The sequence below is a fragment of the Ambystoma mexicanum genome, chromosome 12, assembly GCF_040938575.1.
Source record: "Ambystoma mexicanum isolate Mex_15411 chromosome 12, UKY_AmexF1_1, whole genome shotgun sequence".
Lineage (NCBI taxonomy): Eukaryota > Metazoa > Chordata > Amphibia > Caudata > Ambystomatidae > Ambystoma > Ambystoma mexicanum.
In genome coordinates, this window is record NC_090936.1 from 976,799,657 (window position 1) to 976,823,587 (window position 23,931).

Consider the following 23,931-nt stretch of genomic DNA (forward strand, 5'->3'; position numbering starts at 1 on the left):
GGTGTCATGTTCTATGTTGACTAATGGTGTTGGGTTTACCCCCAACCCTTGCTGTTGGAGAGAAGCATTTAGATGTATGTAAGCATCAGGGTTTTTCAACTCTTGTCCCCTTTTAACTTTCACTTCCAGGGAGAATTGTCGGGTCCTTTCTGGGATGGTGACTTCCTCTTTAACCTGAATTTCAACTGCATAAGGTAGCAATTGAGCTGACCTAAATGCTTTTTCTGGATCATCAAAGCCCATGGGATTATCTGCTTATCGGGACCAAGCTTTGAAGTTTATTAGGTCCAAACTAATGGCAAAGCGATTGAGAATGTCACTGCCTAAGTAAAAGGCGGCAGGGACGTCTCGCACGACCCAACAATTGTGGACTATGCTCTTGTTGCCAATGGAGATTTTGAGCATACACCTGCTTGGCAGGAGATGTTTGGAATTAGGTGCTTCCAGGTCCATTTCCCATTTGTCTATCAGTTTGAAGGTGGGAATGGCTGGATCTTTTGGGAGTTGGCGAAACATGGCTTCGCTGATGAAGCTCTTACCGTTGTTCACACACACTCGAGCGAGAACAGAGTCCTTCCCATCATTTAACTGAACAGGGATGAACAACTGCTCTCCAATTTGCTGAATATCAGCCAGGCTCTGAGCTGATTTCACATCTTTCTGGACTATAGGAGTGGGAGTTTCAGATTGTGGATTGGTATAGAATTTCAGAGTGTTTCCTTCCAGCGTGGAGTACCACTTTAAACTGGAAGGAAGGTTGATTTTCAGAAACAGAGAGGACCCCCCATCACCAGTTTGTTGTCCTACTGCTATTACTGTCACGTCTGGAATCTTGTTGTTCTGGAAGTGAAATTCTACTTGGTCAGATTTTTGTTCAACCATGTGGCATGTGCCGTTTAGACTAACATGGTTGACACTCTGTTTTAATTTTATGGGTCGGCTAGTCTGGGTCCAGAGGACCTTGTTTACGCAATCTATTAGGGGTGACAACCTTCTCAGGAGGTCATTCCCTAGTAAACAAGGGGTGCCCTCTGGGGTCACAACTATGACTGGGTATTTCAACTTGTGTCGCCCGATCTTAATGTCCAAGTCTGCCGTCCCCTCGACGGGAATTTCCTTCCCGTCAAAGTTCTGCAGTTGTCCAGGAAGAAAGGTGAGAGGAATTTGGTAATTCTCTCCCCTTCCTGCATTCAGTTCATCAAAGGCCCTTCTGGACAGAAGGGTAGCTTGAGATCCAGTGTCCACCAGTGCCAAGATTGTACCCTGCCCCTGTACTTGTACCGGGGCATAATATCTTCCCTCCTTCTCCTCAAGGGGGCACAGATAATGCATATTTTTGGACAACTGGTGGGCTAACTTTCTGGTTTTGAACATCGCGAGAGAAGAATTTTGGGCAGAATTCTGTGGAGAGTCTTGGGAATCTGAAAGAAAAAGTTGGCAACTGGAGATCAGAGCCATTGTGGGTTCCCCTGGTTCCGGTTCTGGGCCGCCCCCCCTTTTTGGAGGCAGTCCCCAGGATGGGTTTGAACCAGGGGATTTTCTTGCTGTTGGTTCTGGGATGAGATGGTGGGCTTCGGTAGCTCAGTCTCCACATCTCCCCAGTCTGGATTTGCATCCCTAGGGACCCATTTTTCTTTGGGAGGAGTTCCCCCCTCTCTGAAGGAGAAGATCCTTTCCCCAGGATCCTCTGAGGATCCCTCTCCCTCAAATTGGAAGATCTGTACCTCCTCCTCAAACTGAGTCTGTTTGGGTCTTTTGTTTCTCCTACCCCCCCTCTGCTCCTTAGGAGGCAGACTTTCAGGGGCAAGAGATTTTGTTTCCGGTTCCTGGGTTTCCAGGGGCTGTTTACAAGTGAGGAAGGAAGCTTCCTCCAAGGCTTTACACCCCCCTTCCCTTTGTGCCTCCTCCCTGGGAACCGGTGTGTTATCGGGGTGCTGCCCCCGTCATTGTTCTGGAGCACCAGGTCCAGAGTTGGGTGCGTTCTGCGCCGGCATGCTGATCTGAGGGTTCTGCTGCGCCCTCAGTATATGACCCATATCCCGCGCCATGTTTTGAACCTGGCGCTCTAACTGGGAAACCCGCTCAGGCTGATACGGGGCCCTGTTTTCTCCCCTGGGCTGATCCCGGGAAGGGTAGCTGTCCCTTCTTTGGTAGTACCCCTGATTGGGAAGATTTGGGTACCCCTCCATCCTTGGCCTCCCCTCTCCCGGATTCAGTGGTCTGGGCTCAGGGAATTGGGGAAAGAAGGATGGATGGTTTTGGGGCTAAAAGTCGGGTGGATATCTGGGGAAAAAGTTCTGCCCAGGGTTTGGTAAATTTCTGCCCTCCTGTGGGAAGTTTGGAGGGAAGTTCCCTGGGTTCGGTGCTCGGTTGGATCCCCCCCCTTGGGCTGGGGGAGTCCACACATAACCCAGGATGGGTCGATTTCCCTTGTAACGGGGACTTACATAATCAGGAGAGCGAGGGACTCCATTTGTGGGGCTGCCTCCTTGGCTCCCTGTCTGTGACTGGCCCGAGGACCTTCTGGGCCTAGCATTATTAGGTGCAGGTAGGTTTTTAGGCCCCCCCATCTCCAAATCTAAAACGGGGGTGACCTTTACCTCTGCCACCTTGGCAGCAGCAGGGGTGGTGTTGGCTTTGGGGTTTTTCTGGGCATTACTTTTGCTATCTACCGGTTTCTGCACCTCATAGATCCGGGTAGCCTGTTCAATGACCCAGTCTAAAGATCTTTTCTCGTGAAAATCCCTCACAAGCTGGGTCATGATATATTTGGGCAAGGCATGGAAAAACGTATTAATAAATTCCCTGCTATCCGTGCGCACCCTTCTTGTGGTCTGTGCAAAAGCACGCTTTAACTCCTGCACAAATTCTTGTGGGGCCTGATCCTCCCCACATTGCAAATTGTAGGCTGCCTTGCGAGCCTCTTGAGGATTTCTTTGAACAGAAAAATGTTTCAAGATGGCCGCCTTATAGGTGGACCATCTTAAATGATTTTGGTCCTCCAGCCCCGCAAAGAAACTGGAGTATTCCGGGGAGAAGGTCCACTTTACATATTGAATACAGCTTTGGCTGTCCTTCAAATGGAAAGTCTCCATCATTTGTTCAAACAACTCTAAGTGCTCCCAAACAGAATACTTAGCGTTCTTATGGTAAGGCGTGATGACGCTCCTGATCGCCTTAATCTGCTTTAAGGGGTCCTTAAGCAAGGCCCTTTTTGCCTTATTGGCCTTTTTGGTTCGGGTAACCCTTGTCCATTCTTCCTCGGACTCAGAGGCACTGCTCCCAGAGGTTCCCGTCTGTTCTTCCAGGTTTTCCCGGATTCTGCGAGCCTGGGAATGGCTGGCAGAATGTGGGGACCTGGTCTCCTGTGTCCTGCGCAGTTCAGAGGAGTCTTCAGATTCCTCCTTGCTGCCAGGATTTGATGGGTACCCCCTCCACTGACCTAACTGGGCAGAGGTTTTCAGGATGCCCTTAATGGGCCTACTCTCCTGGGGTTCCCCATTGAACTGTACTGTACTTGGGTGCCCATACCCGGATGCCCACCCCTCCATTCCTGAGTGGTACTGGCCTATGAGCCCCATACTCTTAGCTGGATAGTAATCTGTCATCCCTTTCCTGACTTAGAGCCTGCATCTGTGCTGCCAGGTCGTCCCTTTGCCTTTGGAAGGCACCAGCATTCTGGCGCTCCTGATCAAACTCTGCCTGGGTATCCAGGTCTTTCAGAATTAGTTTGTTGCTCTCTACCATCACTCTATCTAGATGACTTTGCAGGGTGGCTACCTGCTCCGTGCATGCCCTGTTAAAGTCTAATTGTTGCTCCAGCTTTTTCTGGCTTTGCAGTAGGGAGTCCAAACCTTCTTGGTGTTCCTTCTGCAAGGCCAGAAATCTGGTATACTGTTCTGACTTTTCCTTTTGCAGCACATCCATATCCTCCTTTATTTTAGTGATGTACTGTCTGGTCTCATTTTCTGACTCCTGGCTTCTGTGCAGCCTTTGCTCAGAAGAGTCCAGATCAGATTGGGCCTTCTCTAACACCATCTGTTGCCTTTTTGCCAGATCATGGCCTTCAGCACATCTATCCTGCATGTCTCCCACGTATAGGTACAGGTATGCTGCTATCCTGGCAATCTTATTGTGTTCCTCTTTGGCTTTAGGAGCCATATATAGTTCACTCAGGGCCACATGTAAGGGACCCTGATCTCTATATATATCTGACCCTGTTTCAGTGACCTGTCGCGTGATGGCCTGCAACCAGACTGTTTGGTCCTGGTGAGTCCACTCACCTCTCACAAATAACTTATGTAAGAAGTGCTCTCTGGCTATTTTCATGTCTACCAAGGTCGTCATTCTAGAGATTGGTCTCTGTCCTGACTTACAGAAGTTAGTATTTTATTTTTGCAGAACAGAACTTTTCTTGGAGTGTCCCTTTTGAGGAATGCTTCACAGCGTAATGCAGCGTGGTGATCCGACCGGATGTATGTATCCCGTCAGTTAGCACACTGTATTAAGCTGCACAAGTGGTAAATCTAACCCAACGTCTCGGCTCGAGCCCCCAATTTGTAAGAGGATTCAATTCAACACTACAACTAAGTCAACGCTTAGTCTATAATACTGAATGAAAACCCTTATTGATATATCTTTAGGTCCAGTTCATGCGTTCTGGATGACTACCCCTATATAACACCCCTCTCTTGGAATCCCCCTGACCCCACTGAGCCAAGAAGTAGTTCTGTTTTGCAAGTTTAAAAGGTTTATTTGATAATTTAAAATATATATATATCACACTTTATAATAAATTAATAATCGAATAGCACACTTAATCTGATATGATAAAGATCAACAACGGAGAATCTGGCACTAGCACACTTCTTATAATCACTAATGAGTTGACATGAAATGGATAAGGTAGCACACTGGTAAATAGGAACAAAAGTATAATGTGGTAGAGGATGCTTTATGTAAGCTCAGGTGGATGCAATATTCAATGAATGCAGTACAGAAAATACTCAATATGATTTCAACCAAACAATGTAATCACTTTTCTCTGGCAATCCCCTCCCCCCTTGATGCAAGGCAAGGAAATGGAAGGAAAACACACAGTTCTCAGAAATGCAATCAATGTAAATCAGTTCACCCCAGCAAGCTTACACTACAAAAAACAGATAGGAGTTTTGAAAACACAGGCAAAATGCTTTGATATGTGCTAGCAATGGATGAGAAATATGCTGGAAATGCTTTTAATTCCCTTTCAGAGGTTCAGGGTGAGTGGTATCTAGTTAATATTAGTCCAGGCTCACACTAGCAATGAGGCAGGGATAGTTAGCAGGTTAAACGAATTTCTGGCAAATGGAAGGCAAGCAGCAGCAGTTTTTACATGTGAAGAAATTTGCAAATCGCGGTAAAATTCGCGAATGCGTGTTCCGCGATTGCGGTAAAACTATAAGGGTAGGAATGCGGTTCTAGGTACGTAGGAAAGCCACGATTCTAACCTTTCAGATGAAAGTTATTGCAAGTCTCTAGCACAAACGGTTGCGGAGATATGAGCGATTTTGTGAAGGTCGTTTTTCAGATTTTAAATTTTAAAGTTCAAAAAGACAAGTGCAGCTTGCAACTAGGAAATGACAAGTGACAGCTTTACAAATGACAGGTGACAGTTAGGAGGCAGTTCTACTTAGATTAAATAGATTGAATTATATTATTTTAACTAGGAGATTGGTTCTGCACAGTTTTCTAGGTACTCACACTATATTCTTGAGTGAAATGGGCCTCGCCATGGATCTGGTCAGGTTTTAAACTCGCCTCTGGTCTCTGCACTTCACAGTGATCTGGGTCAGCTCTCTCTGGTTCTCTGGTCTGCGTCTCTAGTTCTGGATAGATTGAAGTCTCTAGTTTGGCTCTCTGGAGGTTTGATGGAGGTAAAGTATGGATTTTTCCGGCAGAGCTTCCAGCGGCAGATGGATTTGAAGGTCCCTATCTGTCCTGTCTGTCTGCTTTTATGTGTTTAGAATGTGGGTGTGTTCTAGCATCACTGACCCTACCTCTCTCTCAGCTTCTAATTGGTCAAACTTCCATTTATCATTTGATTGGGGAATGAACTGTGAGTCAGAGGGATGTCATTTTATGGCTTGCAGATAGGACACTCCTCTGTCAGATTGCACACATTCTATATTTGATAATAAAAGACATATTTCACAGTTACACAGTTGCTTGAAATTACATATACATGGTGTGGCTGAATTTAGCCATGTCTCTGTCCAAATCTGCTGTTTCTAAGAGCTTGCATTCAGAAATGGCACATAATTGACTTTTTAACTGATTTTTCAATTTCTGACATTGACCCAACTTTACATACATGTGTGCAGGGAGTATGGACATTAACTGATGAAGTTTCAGATTTTTAACATGCATACATTTAGAGTAATATCCACTTTTCCGCTAAAACCCCCTTGAACACGCCACCGGGTCGAAAAACCTCTTAAAATGTGGGCAGAAAAATCACAAGAATTATGGTATCATTTATAAAATTTCCACATGTCCGCTCTATGAATGATCCATCTTTTTAAAGTTATGTTCTGGCTCCAAAGGGGTGTGGTTTCCTCTCAGCACAAGGTAGAAATACTGGTTTATCCAGTTCTGCCAAGCCAGCTTGCTCTCACAGGCAGTGCTCCTCCCAGCTTCTGCCAAGAGGAAGTTACATTTTGTGACTGCTGTAATAAAACCTTTGCCTGAGTCAGGAGAGGCTCATTGTTCAAGAGGAAGCCATTTATGATCCTCTCAATAAACCCTCTGCCTGGGTGAAGGGAGTTGCATTGTTCACTCTCCTGCAGAGCACAGGTAATTCAATTATCAGATAGATGGCATATCCTTAGTGTGAGCAGCAAAAGGGCAGCTAGGCCTGGGAACACAGCTGTGACTCAAGTTTCACTCCTGATGGGGGTAGTTGCCAGGCAAATTGGAATCTCTTTAAGCTGTCATTTCTGTTCCCCAGTTTCTGCATTCAAATAAAACTAAACATTTTCACATATGCAGCTAGAAGGCTGATTCTAAGTTTAAACTATGACATTTCAACAGTTACAAATCCACCTCTCAGTAAGTCTTTCTTTGGCCTGCTTTGGGTTCATTCAGTTTTACACAAAAAAGTAAAATCTGGTGTGGTTTTAAAATGCCGGCTTTTGGATAGTGGTGAGTACTGGTACTGCACCCATTTTTGAGATTTAAGAAATGAATTCCCCACCATTCTAGGTTGCATTTGGCAATCAGCATTTCCATTCCCAATGGTTTCAGACTACTGTGCGGGTAGTCCAATGGTGGTTTTAAAGCGCTTTGAAGCTAACCGGCGCTACTGTTTTTCCTTTGGCAACCCATTTCCCTGTGCATTTTCTGGGAAGCTCTGGCCATCATGATGTTTTCATGTCAGTACTGCACAGTTTTGAGGTAGGGCTCGGATGCATGGGTAAATACATCCCACAGGGCTGAAAAAAACAATTCCAGTTCTGTTTGCGCGCATCATGACAACACAACTGCCAACAAGAAGACCTCCAAAATATCCCAGTGTTTAATATCTGGATGAGTCACACATTGGTACCCAAGTAATACCACCAAAATACTGCCAAAATGAGGCCTTAATTCTGGCGAAAACGCTTTGAAGTTACCTCCATCTAGAAGGGGTGGTAAATGCATCCAGGTGATGGAAATGAAGTCACAGGTGCACCCGCCTTTGCATTAATGCTGGTTTTTGTCATTACTTCTACCAGCTACATTTCTGGGGATAATTCTGCAGGAGTTACTGCCCAATTTCAATAATCCTTAGATCGGTGGAGTGGTAAAAGTGACAGTCAATCCATTACCACCACTAGTTTCCCCTTACCACCAAACTTGAAATGGGGCCAATGTGTACATACACCTTGCTGGGAAGCATAACTCCTGGCCAGCAGGATTCCTTTCAAGGATTGGTGATGGTCTAAGCACATTAGGACATGAGGGAACCTGGCTCAGTGTAGATTCTGAGACCGCTTGCTGATGCAAGGGGATTCCTGGGCATGTTTCAGGTTAGGGATTCCTAATATGGCATAACTCTCAACACTGAACACTCTCAACACGCATAAATGGTGATTCCTACCCAGCACTCAATGGAGCCCAGAATGTATCCAAAGCATAAAAAAACAGTCTTTCTTCATTGCTCTTAATCATCAAGTCTTGTATTATTATTCTTAATTAAACATTTTAAACTCTAAAATGTACCCCAAATCATGGGTTTTGTGTGGACCTCTTCATACATAACGTGCAAGAGTGTTGTTGTGTTCCTTGTTCTATCACATTTTACCAACGAAAATTCAAACCAAATAATTCTATACAATGGCACTTTCAATAGAGCTAATATAATCATAGTATAAATGTGTTGTGCACTGCAGCTAATGTCACACAATATTAAACTCACCACAGACTAATTTCATGAGTAATTGACTGGAGTATTTGCAACACTCTGAGCTGGTTCACACTTAAACGATAAAGCTGTCCCAACACAAATTTGTCACATGTTACGTAAATGTCACGTCATCTTTCATGGTGCCAAGCTATGACCCCATTACTTAAAGGTAAATACAGTAGACCTTATTATACTAATATTGCCAAGGGCATCCCTATTTGCGGCATCATGTTCCATGATAGAAGGACTTCACCAGCCATATTATCAAGCCAAAGTGTTCACTTGAACCAAATAAGACAGAAGTTCGATTTACTGATCCAAAAGACCTCTCTTTCTATTAACTCCCATTGTCTATCATGTCATCTTTGATGGATTGGTGTTGTTTCAAACACTGGAAATCAAAGTGGGTCAGTAGTTAGAGGGGGCCCCTTTTTTCCAATGAAACATTTTTGACAGGGGGGAACACCCCTTGGGTGTCCTTATTCCTGCCCTCTTTTGATATGGAATTTTGTATCAATTCATTTTTGATATCAAAATGATTTGACATCAAATTTTATATCGATTTGATATCCATTTTATATAAACGGCTATAAAAGGTGTGTTTGTGTACTTTGATACGGTTTGATATAATGTTTATATCAAAATGATATAATGTGTATATCAAAATGTTTTTAGTATGGGAGAGCGCATGTGCGCTGTTGCTTGGTTGAGGGCAAAGTGAGTTGTGAGCAGTTAGACGGCGAGTGTTAGGGTTTGGTGACACGGCGATGATGCAGGAGTGGGTGGTGCTGCGTCAGTTCAAGTTTGATAGAGACTTAATAAAAAGCTAGGCAGATAGGGTGACGTCACGTGGTTCTAAGAGTTTTATGAATATAAACGCAGACACACTAAATGACATCAGGACTTGATAGGGGTTTTAGAGAATTTGAAAATAATTCTAGGAACGATCACCGACATGGTTTTATATGGACTCAATATAAAAAGGAGGGTTTTAGGCACGCCATTGTTGGGGTACGGTGGGGGCAGTCATGCCCAGGCATGTATTTTTGTAAGCACCATGGAACCATTGAAAATAGAAGCTGGCAAAACAAGTGTAATGTTCCAGCACCAATGGGAAATGTGAATGTGTGGACAGCTTGGGCGCAATTGTGTGCTTTTGTTATTTTTAAAAATGATTAGTATAGCCTCATAGAGCACTTGCTATAGTTAAATGACCTGTAAAACTTGTGTGCTGTTTTAAACATGGGCATGTTTGTTTTTTAGAACGAAATGGGTTTATATTTGAAATAAGTGTGTGTGTGTGTGTGTGTGTGCGTGCGCTGCGTGCGTGCGTGCGTGCGTGCGTGCGTGCGTGTGTGTGTGTGTGTGTGTGTGTGTGTGTGTGTGATGTATGCCCTTCTATAAAGCTTGCAGCAGTCTAAATGAATCCAATACATGAAAATAGCCTGCTCTGAAAAAACATTTGCTACACTCGCAAGCAATACAGTCGTGTAGCTGGCAGGGGTTACACATACACACACACTGATTAGGAAATTTAAAACTGTCAACAAAATACAAATATGTAATATTTCCCCATTTCTTTAACACTGCAGAAATCAAAGGCCTATGCGTGGCTGCGGGCAATGCAGTTCCCTCATAAAAAAAAGCTCAAAGTTTTTTGTAAAAGGCTTTATTAAATGCATCTGTACCAAACTGAGGGGCAGTGCACTGCCCCCTGTGGAGTTTGAGCTCAGAAGACAGGGGACAGGCTGTGGATCGGGGCTTTTGTTTTGCCCAGGGGAGTTTGACCAAGTATTTCAATTAGGTGTGATGAAAAGGATAAGTAACACTAGTAACAGTCTAGGAAACATCACCTATTGTTTCTTTGTATGCTCAGCTGCTGAGGGCTTTTCAGTATGATTAGGTGTTCTGCTTTAGCGCCTCTAAGTTCCCAGTGCATCTTGTTTTACTAATTTCACTCCCTATTTTGAATCAAATGATTTTTCTAGGAGTAGAATAATAATAAACTTTGCCAATAGGAACACTCTAAGAGTAAAGAATATCTTTAATAAGCATATGGTTCATCTTGATATCAGGCATTAATAGGAGAGTTCCTTCCTATGCCACTTCTGGATTTGAAAAGAGCAGTGGAACTTCGTGGGCAGGGGTAGGCTTGTATGTTTTCATTGTTTCTGATTTTTTGTTGGGCTTGTTTGTACTCCCTATTTTTGGTGAGCACTTTTATCTTATTTTGGGGAGTAAAATGGGTGGCATGTATGTCTCTTAGCTGTAAGGCTGGTGTTCATTAAGTGTTGTGATTGCTCTGTTCACAGACCAATGTAATGTTGATTGTAAGGAGAGCCAAAGGAATTCTGATTGTCACACGCTGTGGTGCAGTTACTCTAATGCATTTACCCTGGAACAAATGATGAAATGCATGTTCTCCGGGCCCCTGAATTACTTCTTTAAAGTGGCACATTAACTCTCATTCCATTTAGTTGCTCCATTCCACCCGGTAAATAATATACCACGTCTGATTATTTTGCTAGCCAAATAGGTTATGATAAGTGATATTTGTTTTCTATAATACGCATGAGTGTTAATTTTCAATGACATACGGCAATTTCTGCATTGTCTCTGTGCAGTGTCGACAATTGAATAGCCTCATCTATACCTATTGTTTATACGGCGCTAACAATGCCTTTTTGTGCATACACATGTTTCTCTGCATATGAGTTCTTTTGCAGGGCGACTACAGCAGACCTTGAAGTCTTTCTGTTTTGCTTTGCATAAAGTGCTGTAGTATGCACCTTTTGCACTGATGCATAAAGAATTGCAGTGGTTCAGGATGGGGGGATTCCCTTCCAAACTCTTCAGAGATGATAGCTCACTACACCTACTCCCAAAGTTGCTTACAGGTGGTTTACCATGAAACTGAGTTGCGCAAATGGCAAATAATGTGCACACAAAAGCCAATTTCTTCCTCATGTAGAGAAAATTAATTAGAAGGAACATTGCTCCTGAGTGACTTTCAATAGCCTTATAATGTACAGTTAACAGTACATTAGTCTGAATATTGTCACTGTTTTCACCTGTTAAACCATGGACTGTTAGAAGTCTGAAACACTCTATATATGTGCAACGAATATATCGGGCAAGATAAAGTATATACAATGGTTACAATCATCACAATCATGTGTGAGCTGCAATGCCACTGGGCGTTTAATCATGCTGTAGAAACAAATGGGAATGGGATCCAAATACCTGCATGCAGTTGTCTTACGTCTCCAATCCCCAGAGCAGGAGTGAGAGGCAGCAGCATATTGCATTGGAGTGCTAGCATGGCAGATGCGTGTGGGCGGTGGGAGGATGGCTTACTGTACACACAGAAGTGCCCCCCTACATTCCCGGTTTCAAAAGTCCATCAGGCGTTAACAGCACAGCAATGGAATAATTCATTGAACCTCACAGAGCCGTCATCTCACATCATAATTCTATTTAATTCCCGCTGTTTGACTAATTTCAATATAGACTTTAGATGCCCAAAGCATGTAGACAAATAAAGGTGGAAGTCCCGGAAAAGAGTCAAGACATGGGACTTTGGGGCAGTCTTAAATTGAACGCACTACAGTTTGAAATGAATTACTAACATGGAAGAATAAAGGTCTTGGGACCAGGGCGTATCAGTGGGGACCCGTTCTGCAGATCCAAGGAAAAGAAAATGCCTTCCCATGTGGCAATGACAGAACTCACCACGTGGTCGGCCCCAAAACTATAATGCCTTGAGTGTAGAACCCTGCCAGTCAATCGTTCACTACATTTAAAAATAATTGCTGAAAACTCAAAGATGACGTTTTCTTCCAGCGGTTGGAACGTATACCTCACCATATGTATGGAGGCATATGTGTAAGCATGAAGGCACAAACAAGTCTGTGTGTGTATGCAGATGTGCACACATGTGCAGGCGCATGCACACACACATACATACATAGACATGTACCTTATTAGTGCTGGAGTCAGAGCTGAGAATGCATAGAGTCTTTGGGGGGAGTTCATGCCCACGCGTTTCCTAACTAACGCCGCTTCCTCCTCCCACCCACGGTCTATCACTGCGAGCGAGTCTCTGCTCTCGCCTTCTATGTCACCTTCTTGCTGAGTCTTCTGTATTCCGCTTCTCGCCAACTGTCGCTTGGTCTTTATGCTACTACCCCGCGGTCTCTCTCTCCAGATCTCTCTCGCATCTCTTCTTTGCCTCTCCCTTGTCTATCATGTGAGACGTCAAGTCTGAAGCAGGATATATTGGAGCTCTCAGCGTCTGCCCTGCTGGATCTCTCTGCTGGATCACTCTTCTGGATCTCTCTGCTGGATCACTCTGCTAACCAAATATGCACAGAGTCAGACAAGGACATATGATTGGTCTGGAAACCAAAAATAAAACTATATTTGGCTCTCTTTCCGAATCGCACTTTATTATTTGTCAAAACAACTGTTTGACTAGTAGCTGGAGGAATTGTGGCGTTCAAGGCACATTAAGGCAGTACTGCTGGTTAAAAGTAACGTCTGTTTTGCAATTATCTGACCCACATCGCTCTTTTGCCAACGGGCCTGTTCAAACCAAAATGTATGCCCTTCAAGTTTTGATCCAGAGAGCCCAACAGGTTGGCAAAGCATGATGTATGCTGCCCTCTAGAATCCCTAGGCTTCGGCAGGTTGGATTTGCACCATGCAGTCTAAAAATCACTACATGTGAAGGACCTCACCTGGGTGACCTATAAAAGTCCAGGCCCCCGAGTAACAGCCCACAGTTTCATATGAAGACTGCTTGAATGGAGAAGGACGTGGCCATACACAGTCATGGCTTCTGCCTGCCTAGTGTAGAATTGGCTCTTACCAGCAATGGGAAATGTTTGAAGTGGTCTGGCTTTCTAAGAAAAATCCACATCCATATGCAGCTACAATTGTCTGAATTCGTATTCTTGGCACTACCTGGCCATCGCCACACCCATGTTTGAATCTATGCATCCCCCTAATTGGGCCCGGAGAACCCAAAGTAACCCGATTTATTCTTGTTCTTGCCTGAGAGTGTGCACATTCCTTTACTCAAGGTCAGCGAGGAACCACTCCCCACCCTCCCCTCCAGAGTCCAGCTGCAAGCAGAGGGGTGCTAGGCAACCTGAAAATCTAAAACAGATTTCATATCCTCCCTGCAACAGAAGATACCCTGGGTAGCTGAGGCTTAGCCTAATGTTCATTTCCTTCCTTCCATTCAGTTCCCATGGTAGAGCTGGATTATTCAGTCCATGTCAAACAAATGCGCTCCATAATTGAAACAAATAGACAAACACAAAACCAATCATTAAAATACTATCCCAGCGTGGTGTCTTTATTTCCCTCAGGAGACAAGCATGTAGCCCAGCTACAAAAGCCTAGTTTGGGGCAGGGGCTACAGCAATCCCACAACTGATTTCTCTACAAATGCTGGGGACTTCACACTCACATTTTGAAGGCTACTTCGTGAAAATATCTGCATGAGAGGACTGGACTTAAGGAGGCTAAAGATGTTTCAGAAAAGGCTAGAGGAACACGCTGAGCAGTACGTTTGGCGACCTTCACCAGAATCTTTAGCAGAACAACACTCTTGGTGACACTGGAAGTATGGTGCTCAGATCCTCAAACAGCCATGAACCTCATTTTAACTATTGGATTAGCCAGGCTGTGCCTGATAGCTCATCAAAGAAAAAAAATACACAATAGCTGGGGCCCCGGGTTTGAGTGAACCAGTGGACAGCAGTAGAATAACCTGCACTCATGTGACAAGAAAGAAGTCTTTAAACCTACACACTGACTCCGACCCACTGGAGCAGTCTAACAAGCTGGCACCAAGTACCTGTCTTTGGGTCACAGTCTATTTCTTGATGGTGTCCAGACTGAGGTTGTTGATGCTGGTTGTGGTGTGAAGAGCAAGGGGCGAAGCTCATACACTCCCAAAGTATGGAGGATGCGAATTGATGGAACCCACCTCCCTGCACCAGAGGACCGCCTCCCAGTATTTCACAGGGTGGAGGGACAGTTCAAGCCCTGTAACTAGGAGGTGATGATGGAAGAATATCCAGAGCAGCGTGAGGAGGATACAAGCAACTGACAGGAGCCGCAGAGGCTGGGCGGTAGGGCTGAAATAGAGCCAGGTACGATAGCGGGAATTAAAGAGGATAACCAGGCCGAACAGTAAACAGGGAAGATAAGGGCCAAAGACAATGGGATCAGGAAGGCTGGAGACAAGGGATTGGACTGGAATAACTGGATGACTAAACAGGAAGCCAGGAACCAAGCAGTAAAAGTGACCAGAGGAGGAAATGGGACAAGGCAAGAAACAGCAGAACAAAACTAGGAGGGAGAGGCCATGCAAATTAGATGGAACCTCTAGGAGCATAGGAGAACAAGCTGATTATAACCGCTTTGAGATGTGGTGTCCGGTTCTGGTACAGTGGCATGATTCATTGCCATAGAGATTGGGCATGCTGGTGTTGTGCAAATGAGGGAACACAATGACACATTCCTGCAATGCAAGAGAGTCGGGGGCCGAGATGATGGCACCCATTTTAGGTGGAGCACGGTGCTTGGACCTGCTGGGTTCTCACCCTACACTGCTGGCTCTTGTGTGCCCACCTGTAGCTCGCGGCCAGCTGCACCTCCAGATTAGAGGCACCAGCTTCTCGGAGCGCCAGGTCAGCGGGGCAGCGGGACTGTGCATGTAACAATCCATGGCGAGTGCGTGATGCACCATGGTCATCACCAGTGTGTGGAAGATTGTATAGCTAATAAAAATGAGGCCTTCTGGGCAATGGAAATTATATACACTGACATTGGCATTTACTGGAGATTTCTGCCTCTCGCTTACTGTCAGTAAAAGAACACTTGTCAGACTGAGCATGTTGCTCATTACCATGTTAATAAAATATTGTTATTACATATTTTCTTTCAGTCACAAGTGAATTTCTGACACTAAAATATCAAGCACAGGATATTATACATTTTGAGTGTTGAATAAAATGGTAAGAAGATACAAGGCCTAGTGTCGCTTTATGCAGAGAAAACTGGAATATTTAAAGTGACTGCCCTTATTTCAAAGAATGAACCATGCTACCTTTGAAAGATAGGCTGAGAACTGAAGAAATTATTTCTCAGGGAATGCAGAAAACTAAAAGCTTACAGAATTGTATTTCTTCACTTGTCCTGATGTGAATGCATGTGTAAAAATGATGTCCTTACTGCAAAGTTGTATTTCCAGTCAAAATGAGATGAATCCATATCTAATGTTCTCCTTTATTCTTCCATGCTAGTAATTCATTTCAAACTATATTGTGTTAAATTTAAGAATCAGACTGAAAATGCTATTGAGTTTTGTTTTACTGTATCGTCTATATTGAAAGGTAGGGCGGCGGGCGGCATTGTAAAAACTGAGAAATTAAACCAAGAGGGTCTGAAATGAAAGAAGAGCAATAGCATCTAAATTGAAATTCTCACTTGCAGGCCAAACTGAAGAGCCCACAAGGGATCCCACCTAGTAAGAACCTGTTAGAAGATTTGTTCATGTTATTGTCAGGTCAGGTGGCTTTAGGCCCCTCAAAATGATGATGATGATGATGGTTTATATGTATATTTTGCACATATCTAATGGCACCAAGAAGAGACCTGCATCTAGGCACAGATAATTATTTTCCTGTTTTTCCCAGACTCCTTCAAGCAGTGAAAGACTGAAGTTTATGAGAACAAATAGGTTTTGGGTTTAAAAAAATAAAAAAAAGGTTCAAGCATGAAATCTTCTGAAGATCAATTGCCAATGCATTTCACAAACATTGATCACCCCGGTAGAAAAAGTGAGATGATGGGATAGTCAGCAGACCTTGCCCAGGTGTACATAGAGAACATATTGTATGGTAGAGACTGGTTTTGGAAGTTAAATAAAATGCTCCTCCATTGTATGCAAGGCAAGTTTTAGAAAAAGATAAGCACACTACATTCACTTCAGACGCTCACTAATGAGCACATGGCTTCAGTTTCAAAGAGAATCTGTAACCCAGTTCATCATTCATCAAAGTCAAAGATGCATTAGCTATAGGAGGTCAAAAGAAAGGTGAATGATACTTGGATCCACTGTGAACGGACATATGCTTTGAATTATAAAGGTAAAAGGTCATTGAAAATATTCACACCAAGATAATTTACTTTGAATTGTGGTAACATCAAAATGTACTATTTAGGTGGAGTCTCGTCTCTGCACTTTTGTGGAGAACACCTGCAATTGCAGGATAGAACATCCAAATGCATTTACATGAAAATTAATTCACATTGAATATGCAATCACAAAATGAATCGGTGTATCGCCATGATTGCCGTGATTAAATTTAAAATTGGACAGATTGTAGATAAGAGAATTCTCTATCAGAATCTTTGGAAGAAGTTATATTTTGTGGTGTTAGGAATTGCACAAAAACTGTAAAAATGTGTCAAAATAATACATTTCAACAATATACAGTGGCATCTCTGATAATTCACGCCAGTTTACTGAATCTGAAAATGTTTGTTTTATTAAATTAGCATATTTTCAGCAGAAGTTAGAGTTTAAACATGTAAGATTGCAGAGTAGAAAGACGGATTCTACCTAGAGGGAAGACCTATCCATGGAGAGGAGGAGCACAGCTCAGGAGAGAAGGGTGATCAATTTATAGGAGATTGATTTTCCAAGAAAGCCATTAGAACTGAGTGTTTTCTGACAGAATTAGGTCTGGCTGACTGGGTCCTTTGCTGGGCCTCTCAAAATCAGAAGTTGCATCTTATATGGTAAATTAAAAGAAATCCCTACCAATTCCCTAAATTGTCCAACTTCATCAGTGTGAAAACTGGGAAGGTAAAAGGACTAGGAATGCAGGGAGGTGCAATTCAAAAACAGGGACAGAGAGGTTAACATCCCAATGTTCTGTGTCCCTCACATATAGCAAAACAAAAAGTGAAACATGGTTTCTTTATGGTCCTGTCCGCTCTGCAGTGAAAAATGAAATTCAATTCTGAAAGCATTTTGGCTGCTACTTTAAAGAGGGATTCCTTTTGTAAAGTTAAGTGTTTTTTTAAAAAAATCAGTAGAGGTTTAAACCAGTGTTCAGTCACAGTGGGTCTTAGTGAAATGTCAAGTAGTATCACCTGAAATGGTATCATGCATTTAATGTAGCCAGGGAGAGACATAGGGCTTGATTCATGGAATTATTTGCGCCAAAAACAGGGATTTGTGCGCCATTCTGCCCACAAATCCCCATTTGTTAAACAGGGATTTGCGGGTCTAATGGCGCACAAATCCCTGTTTTTCAGTGCAAAAAATCATAAATCAGTGTGTTTGTCTTACGTCAGATGTTTGCACAATGAAATGTAGGCTGAACGAATTAAGTATATTCATTAAGAACTGCTTGAAGTGCAAACACTGTGCATCCCCCCATCTTTAAATGCAAAGACAGAATCAGGTATAATGTGGGATGGAAGTGGGTTTTTAAATACGTATCTGTTACTAGAGAATAGTACACCTCCAGCTCAGAAGTCTAACTAGGCTGAAAGTATTACAAGTAGGCCCTTTTAAAAATATGCATGCATTTAGATTGAAAAGAATACCTTCACGCTGAAGGAAAACTGCACACATACACACACACATTGATAAATGAAAGCCAATGCAAACAAGTTATATATTACATGCACAAGGCATCACACATAGTCCCATGCTAGCTAGTCATTGTCTACATGTCAAGAGGCCTCTACACAGTTAATACATTCACCATTTCGTGCCTGCATAGGGGGGTTGGTGGAGTGTAAAAGCATCTTGATGGTATGTTTACATTAACTTGCTCCAGTACTCGCCTTGTCTTAATGCTGGGGAAAATCAAATGTTTAATCATACTTGCATTATGTGAAATGATTTTAGTTATGTCTTAGACAAAAAGTCCAATGCTATGTAGAGTGTTAGAATGCCTAGTGTTTTTTAGAGTTGCATAAAGTTTAGGGGGCAACTTTGTGATTGAAAGTGACGGCTTTGTGGACTTATAACAGTGAGGTTCGTATAGGCAGGTACAAGTTAATTGCAAGTTTATTTTGGATATATAGCCTATTGTAGTGGTCTCCAGGTTAAAGCTGAAGACCCAGTTGTCTGAAACTGAACTCTTCCTTTAGATATATTTCAATTCTGAATACCTCACTGTCTGTTCTTTGCCCTGAATTGTGGGCAAGAATTGCATAAATAGGAGCATTAGATTGGTGTGTAACGTCTGAGTGAACCACTAACCAAAAACATATAAGAATACTTAACAAGTAGCCATGAGGAGTTCAAATGCAGATCCAGACTCTTGTAGATCCCTCACAGCTCCTCAACATTACCATCCAGCTCCAGTGGCCAAGAATGCCATCACCGCTGTGACTGAGGAGGCACCTGCATCAAGCAATGATCATTCCAGTGCTTTGTTTTCCCCTCATTGGTGCTCTGGCAATCCTGACAGTAGACAACCAGTCTCTTTCCAGAGGTCCTGACGAAGAGAACTGCAAGCACAAGACTGCCCCCCAGGATCCTGGTCAGTCTGTAAAGCCAAGCACAGTGGAGCTGCTACAGAACATTTATGTTTCACTCTTAAAGACTGTTGGTTTTCTTAGGACATCAATAGTGTTACTCTGCAATCAAGCATGGTGGCATTAGCTGTGTGAATAGAGAGTCATTGTCGTACCAAATGAAAACATTGTGGCTGCAATATTATCCGTAATCCCGTAATCACTATGAGAATAATGATACTACCTTGTATATGGTGTCCCCACGCCATGCACCTTGTGAAGACTGGACCCCGAGCACTCAACTAGATCTGCAAAGGTGAGTCAAATAATACGTGGACTACTGCTTTCAGCTACTGTGCCCAGTTCTGGATGTTGCACGATTCTAACAGTAAAACCTAAAACTCCTGGTTGTTCACATCTACCACAGGGACTTGAGAAAATATCTGATAAATGTTCACACTCTTTCACCAGTTATTGCTCCTCCTTCCTTTCTATCACTCACCTATCACGCCTCAATCTGACCCCATCTCTCTTGCGTCTCACCCCTCTCTCCTGATTTCTCTTCCTCGCTCATCAGTCATCTTCTGGCTTTCTCTACAAATCTGTTTAAGTCTGTATGTACACATCCTTCCCCCCACTCTCCCCCCCTTCTTCCCTCCCCGTGCTCTGTTTCCCCTCTCCTCTCTTTCCCCCTCTACTCTCTTTCCCCTTGTATCTCCTCTGCTTCCACCTCTTTCTCCAGGGTACTCCAACAGCCAGAATCCCCTGACCTTGACATGGTATTTAATAAACACAAGCTCAGCCTCCTTGTGCCACAGCTCAGGAGTGGATTTAGCTCTGATCAGTGACCATGGCCATTTGACTTGCAGTGCTTGGCCTTGGCCATGCCTCATGATCTCAGGGCCTCCACACTACCAACTGTAAAACAGCTGTCCAGTACCTTCCCTTTCATTTTCTGCAAGAGATGTTGACAGTCACCACCCAGGACCCACAAGAGCAACCAATACAACTCCAGCAATGGGTTACCACCGCAGAGTGTGTGAATGCTGCAGACGTGGCAAAGTGCAACTGGCCAACCATGACTAAGATGATGCATCCATGTTCTAAGTCAACGGTACCACGCTGCTCTTATGAGCTAAGCACGATGTTCCAACTACCCAGTTCAAAAGCGGCCACCTCAACATGTCACTAATGAGCCAGATGAGCAGAATGGAAAACCAGCCCACTGCAGCTAGCCATGGCACATGGTAGGCACGCATTTACTGCATGGGCATTTGGAGTGCCACCTGCACACATTGCAAAGCAGGGGTCGGCACAAAAGCTGCACATCCACCGCAGCGACACACAATACTGCAGCAGGCATCTGAAAGCAAACAACCTCCAATAGATTCAAAGGAAAATGTTGCTTTTGCCAAACCGAGCCATTTTGATCCCGAGACACCCACTCTCACATAGAGAAGAGGTACCGATACGCAGTTTGGTCCAGCATACAACAGTCTGATTGCTTTATTTTCCCCATTTCAGCCAATTCAGAAAATTATGGAGATTAAAAATAAAATACAGTAATTTAGATTGCATCCATGGAAACCGGTCAGTCTTTTTTATGCAGACATGTTAAACAGTGGACCACGTACATTTTTACTCTGAGGCTAAACTGCAATTCAAGATCCAACGACAATACTTTAGAAATGCCATTCTGAAGTCCACAGAAGTAATATTTTAGCAACAGGCAGGATATTTCCAATAATTATACCAAAGAGATTTTTGCATGATGGGACAATAAATATTAATGCATTCAAAAATCCCATTAATTATCTGACTTATATGTACAGGAGATTGATCAAATGTTGTGTTATATATTAGTAGGATTCATACCAAGCAACTCTGTCCTATGCTAAGCCTCTGGGTGCTCTGGTTGATCTGAAAATAAGAGAGTGGGTGGGTTTGTTAGTGGAAGAAAAGGGAGAGCGCACAAGTGCTTTTGCTGGGATGTTGGAAGTTTCCGTTTGGAGAATCCGGTCACCCATTGTGGGTATGCTTCTAGGTGGGATGGGTTGGCGGGTTTGTGGGTGCTTGACCCCACATTGGAGGCCTTGTGTGTCAGTGGTGTGAGGCTGTGTTGAGATTGTGTAAGTTACTGGAAGAGGTGTGGTGGTCTGTTACTTGGTGTTAGTGAGGGGGGTATTATAGAGGTTGGGTGTGCGTGGCATAGTTGGTTTGTGTGTGACAGGTTTACAGGAGTATGGAGAGTTTCAGTATAGGTTAGTGAGGGGCAACAAGCCACATGGCATAGGGTTAAGTCAAAGTCTTGCACGTAGCTTGTTGTAATCGACACCCAGTGTGCCATACTCGGCTAGGTTTGGTGTTTCCATGACAATGGCCTACGGTTTGCGAGTTACCTCGGCATGCTAAAGAGCCATGTATTTAGTGCTTTTCTGAAGATCAGGTGCTCCACTATTGTGCTTATTCCCTTTGGGAGGGAGTGCCAGAGCTTCGTTAAGAGGTTTGAAAAAGGTGATTCATCGTATTTCATTTTCAAATAACACTTGGGTTCAAAAGTTATGCCATTTCTAGACCTCAGATGGAGATGTTCTTGCAGAAACTCTGCTCCTTGGCTGTGAAGTGCTCTGTGAACAATGCAGTGCTTTTTGAAATAGATAATTTTATTCACTGGCGCCTGCGTAGTGATCTCAGTGCTGGCTTGATGTGTTCTCTCTCTTCTGAGTCAAAGAAGGAGTCTTGCTGCTGCATTTGGATCAGTTGTTTTTTGATGAGATAGTCAGAGATGTCATGGTAGCTACTGTTGGCATAGTTTATTCCTGACAAGAGAAGTGCGAAAATGGTGATGATTCTGTGTGGAAAAGTGTGAAATGGTAAAATGCGTCTGATCTAGCGTAGGTGGAAGCATTTCTTTAATAGAGGGTTAACTTGAGGTGCCAGTGTTAGCTCATTGTCCTTAAGAATTTGAGATTTCTCACCACTGTGGAGGCTTCCAGTCTGGTTCACATTTCCATGGGCCATTATATAGGTGGTTACTGGACAAGTTCAGGATTACAGTTTTATCCGGGTTGACTTTACAGTGGTTGTTGCTCATCTATGCCTTGATTTGTGAGAGGCAATTGATGAGGGTTTGGTATATGTCCTTGCTGTTGGAGACGTGTTTTCGATGATTTGATTGTAATCTACACAGTAGCAGCATGTACGTCCATGTCGCTTGATGAGTTTCATGAGAGGAGCCATGTAAATGTTGAAGACTAGTGGTGAGAGGGATGAGACTTGTGGAACACCACATGTGAGTATACACAATATTGAGCTGAAAGGGTTAGCCAGGTGGTTTCAATTCGTTCCATCAGCAATGTTGTGTAGCCCTATTTTTACTATAGGTCTGATGAGTGTTAAAAGGTTAATTGAGTCAAAATCCACTCAAAGGCCTAATAGGATCAGGTCGGAGGTGGAGGTGGAGTCTGAATTCATTTTGTATGTCATCCCACATGGAGAGTAGTTCATGCTAATGCTAGAGGATATTTAAACCACACACTATCACCACCGGAGTGGTCCCCTAGCGCTCAGGTGGATCTGAAAAGCAAGAGGGTAGGGTGAGTTAGTAGGACTCCACGGGAAAAGCACAAGAGCGCTGTGATGTCCGGTTGGCAGCTTCAGTTCGGTGTACACTGTTCACTGAGCTTTGGTTGCGCTTTTCGGTTGGTAGCCGTCATGTGCTGTTGTGTGGGGCTATGTGTGGTTTGTTTTGTTGTTGCAGTGTAGTGAAGCGCGTGCATTTTGTTGTGGTTTAGAGATATGGTTGTGTTTAGTTAGAGTTTGAGAGCTGTATGCAGAGGGGTGAGTTTATTTTAGTAGGGTCTGTTAGTGGCATCACTATCTAGATGTGATACATGCTGATCTCCACAATTCTATTTAGATGTGAAGCATGCTAATTTTCACACTACTGTCTAAATGTGACGCATGCTGGTCTGCACAATTCTATCTAGCTGTGACGCATGTTCATCTTCATCATACAGTCTAGATGTGACGCATGTTCATCTTCATCATACAGTCTAGATGTGACGCATGATTATCTTCACAATTCTGTCTAGATGTGACACATGCTAATCTTCACAATTCTGTCTAGATGTGACGCATGATTATCTTCACAATTCTGTCTAGATGTGACGCATGATTATCTTCACAATTCTGTCTAGATGTGATGCATACTAATCTCCATAATTCTATCTGGATGTGGTGCATGTAATCGTCACAATTCTACCCCACCCATACCTGGGAAAGTAAAAAGCATGGCTGACTAACACAATTGGCTTGATGCACAGTATGGTTACCTTACACATTGAGGCAAGTTTCAAAATGGCTCCTTGTATAGGTGTGTCAAATGCTGACTTTGGCTGATAGGCATAGGTAGGCTGAGTGCCTGCGGGAGTAGGATATTAGGTAATGAGACAGGTGGGGGAAGTTAATGGAGTTATCCAGATATGGCTAACTAGCACAATGCTTAAGTGCCAGATGTGACTACCAGACAACTGTGCGCTACGTACATCAGACTACACGTTATTAGGTAATAAGATGTGGTAAGTGGCTAAGCAACACAGTTCACCTAGATGCGAGAGATGGATAAGCACCACAGTTTGTCTAGATAGCATTCTAGAGTAGTGCCCCATGGTAGTAAATCTGGCGGGCGATGCGTGTTTGCAAATTGAGATTTCAATCAGAGCCAACAAGTGGCTGATGACTACTATAGGTAGTCTGATGGCAGGCAACAGGCAGGTTGATGCTGTAGCTCCTAATGAGTGGGGGCAGGCTGCTAATATTAGTGGCAGGATGGGCCAACACTTTGGGTGAGAGGCACGAAGAATGATGTGAGATTGGTTTCCACCTGTGAAATAATGATTTTTCCATATATGTATGTTTCTAGCCGGATTCCTAGGTAAGGGATGGTT

The 23,931-nt window shown here is 43.6% G+C and overlaps 1 protein-coding gene across 1 annotated transcript in view; it reads right to left on the reverse strand.

Annotated features, from left to right (window-relative positions):
* Positions 1-23,931, reverse strand: part of LOC138514161 (uncharacterized) — a 96,850-nt gene that overhangs the window by 45,411 nt on the left and 27,508 nt on the right. The window lies entirely within an intron of this gene.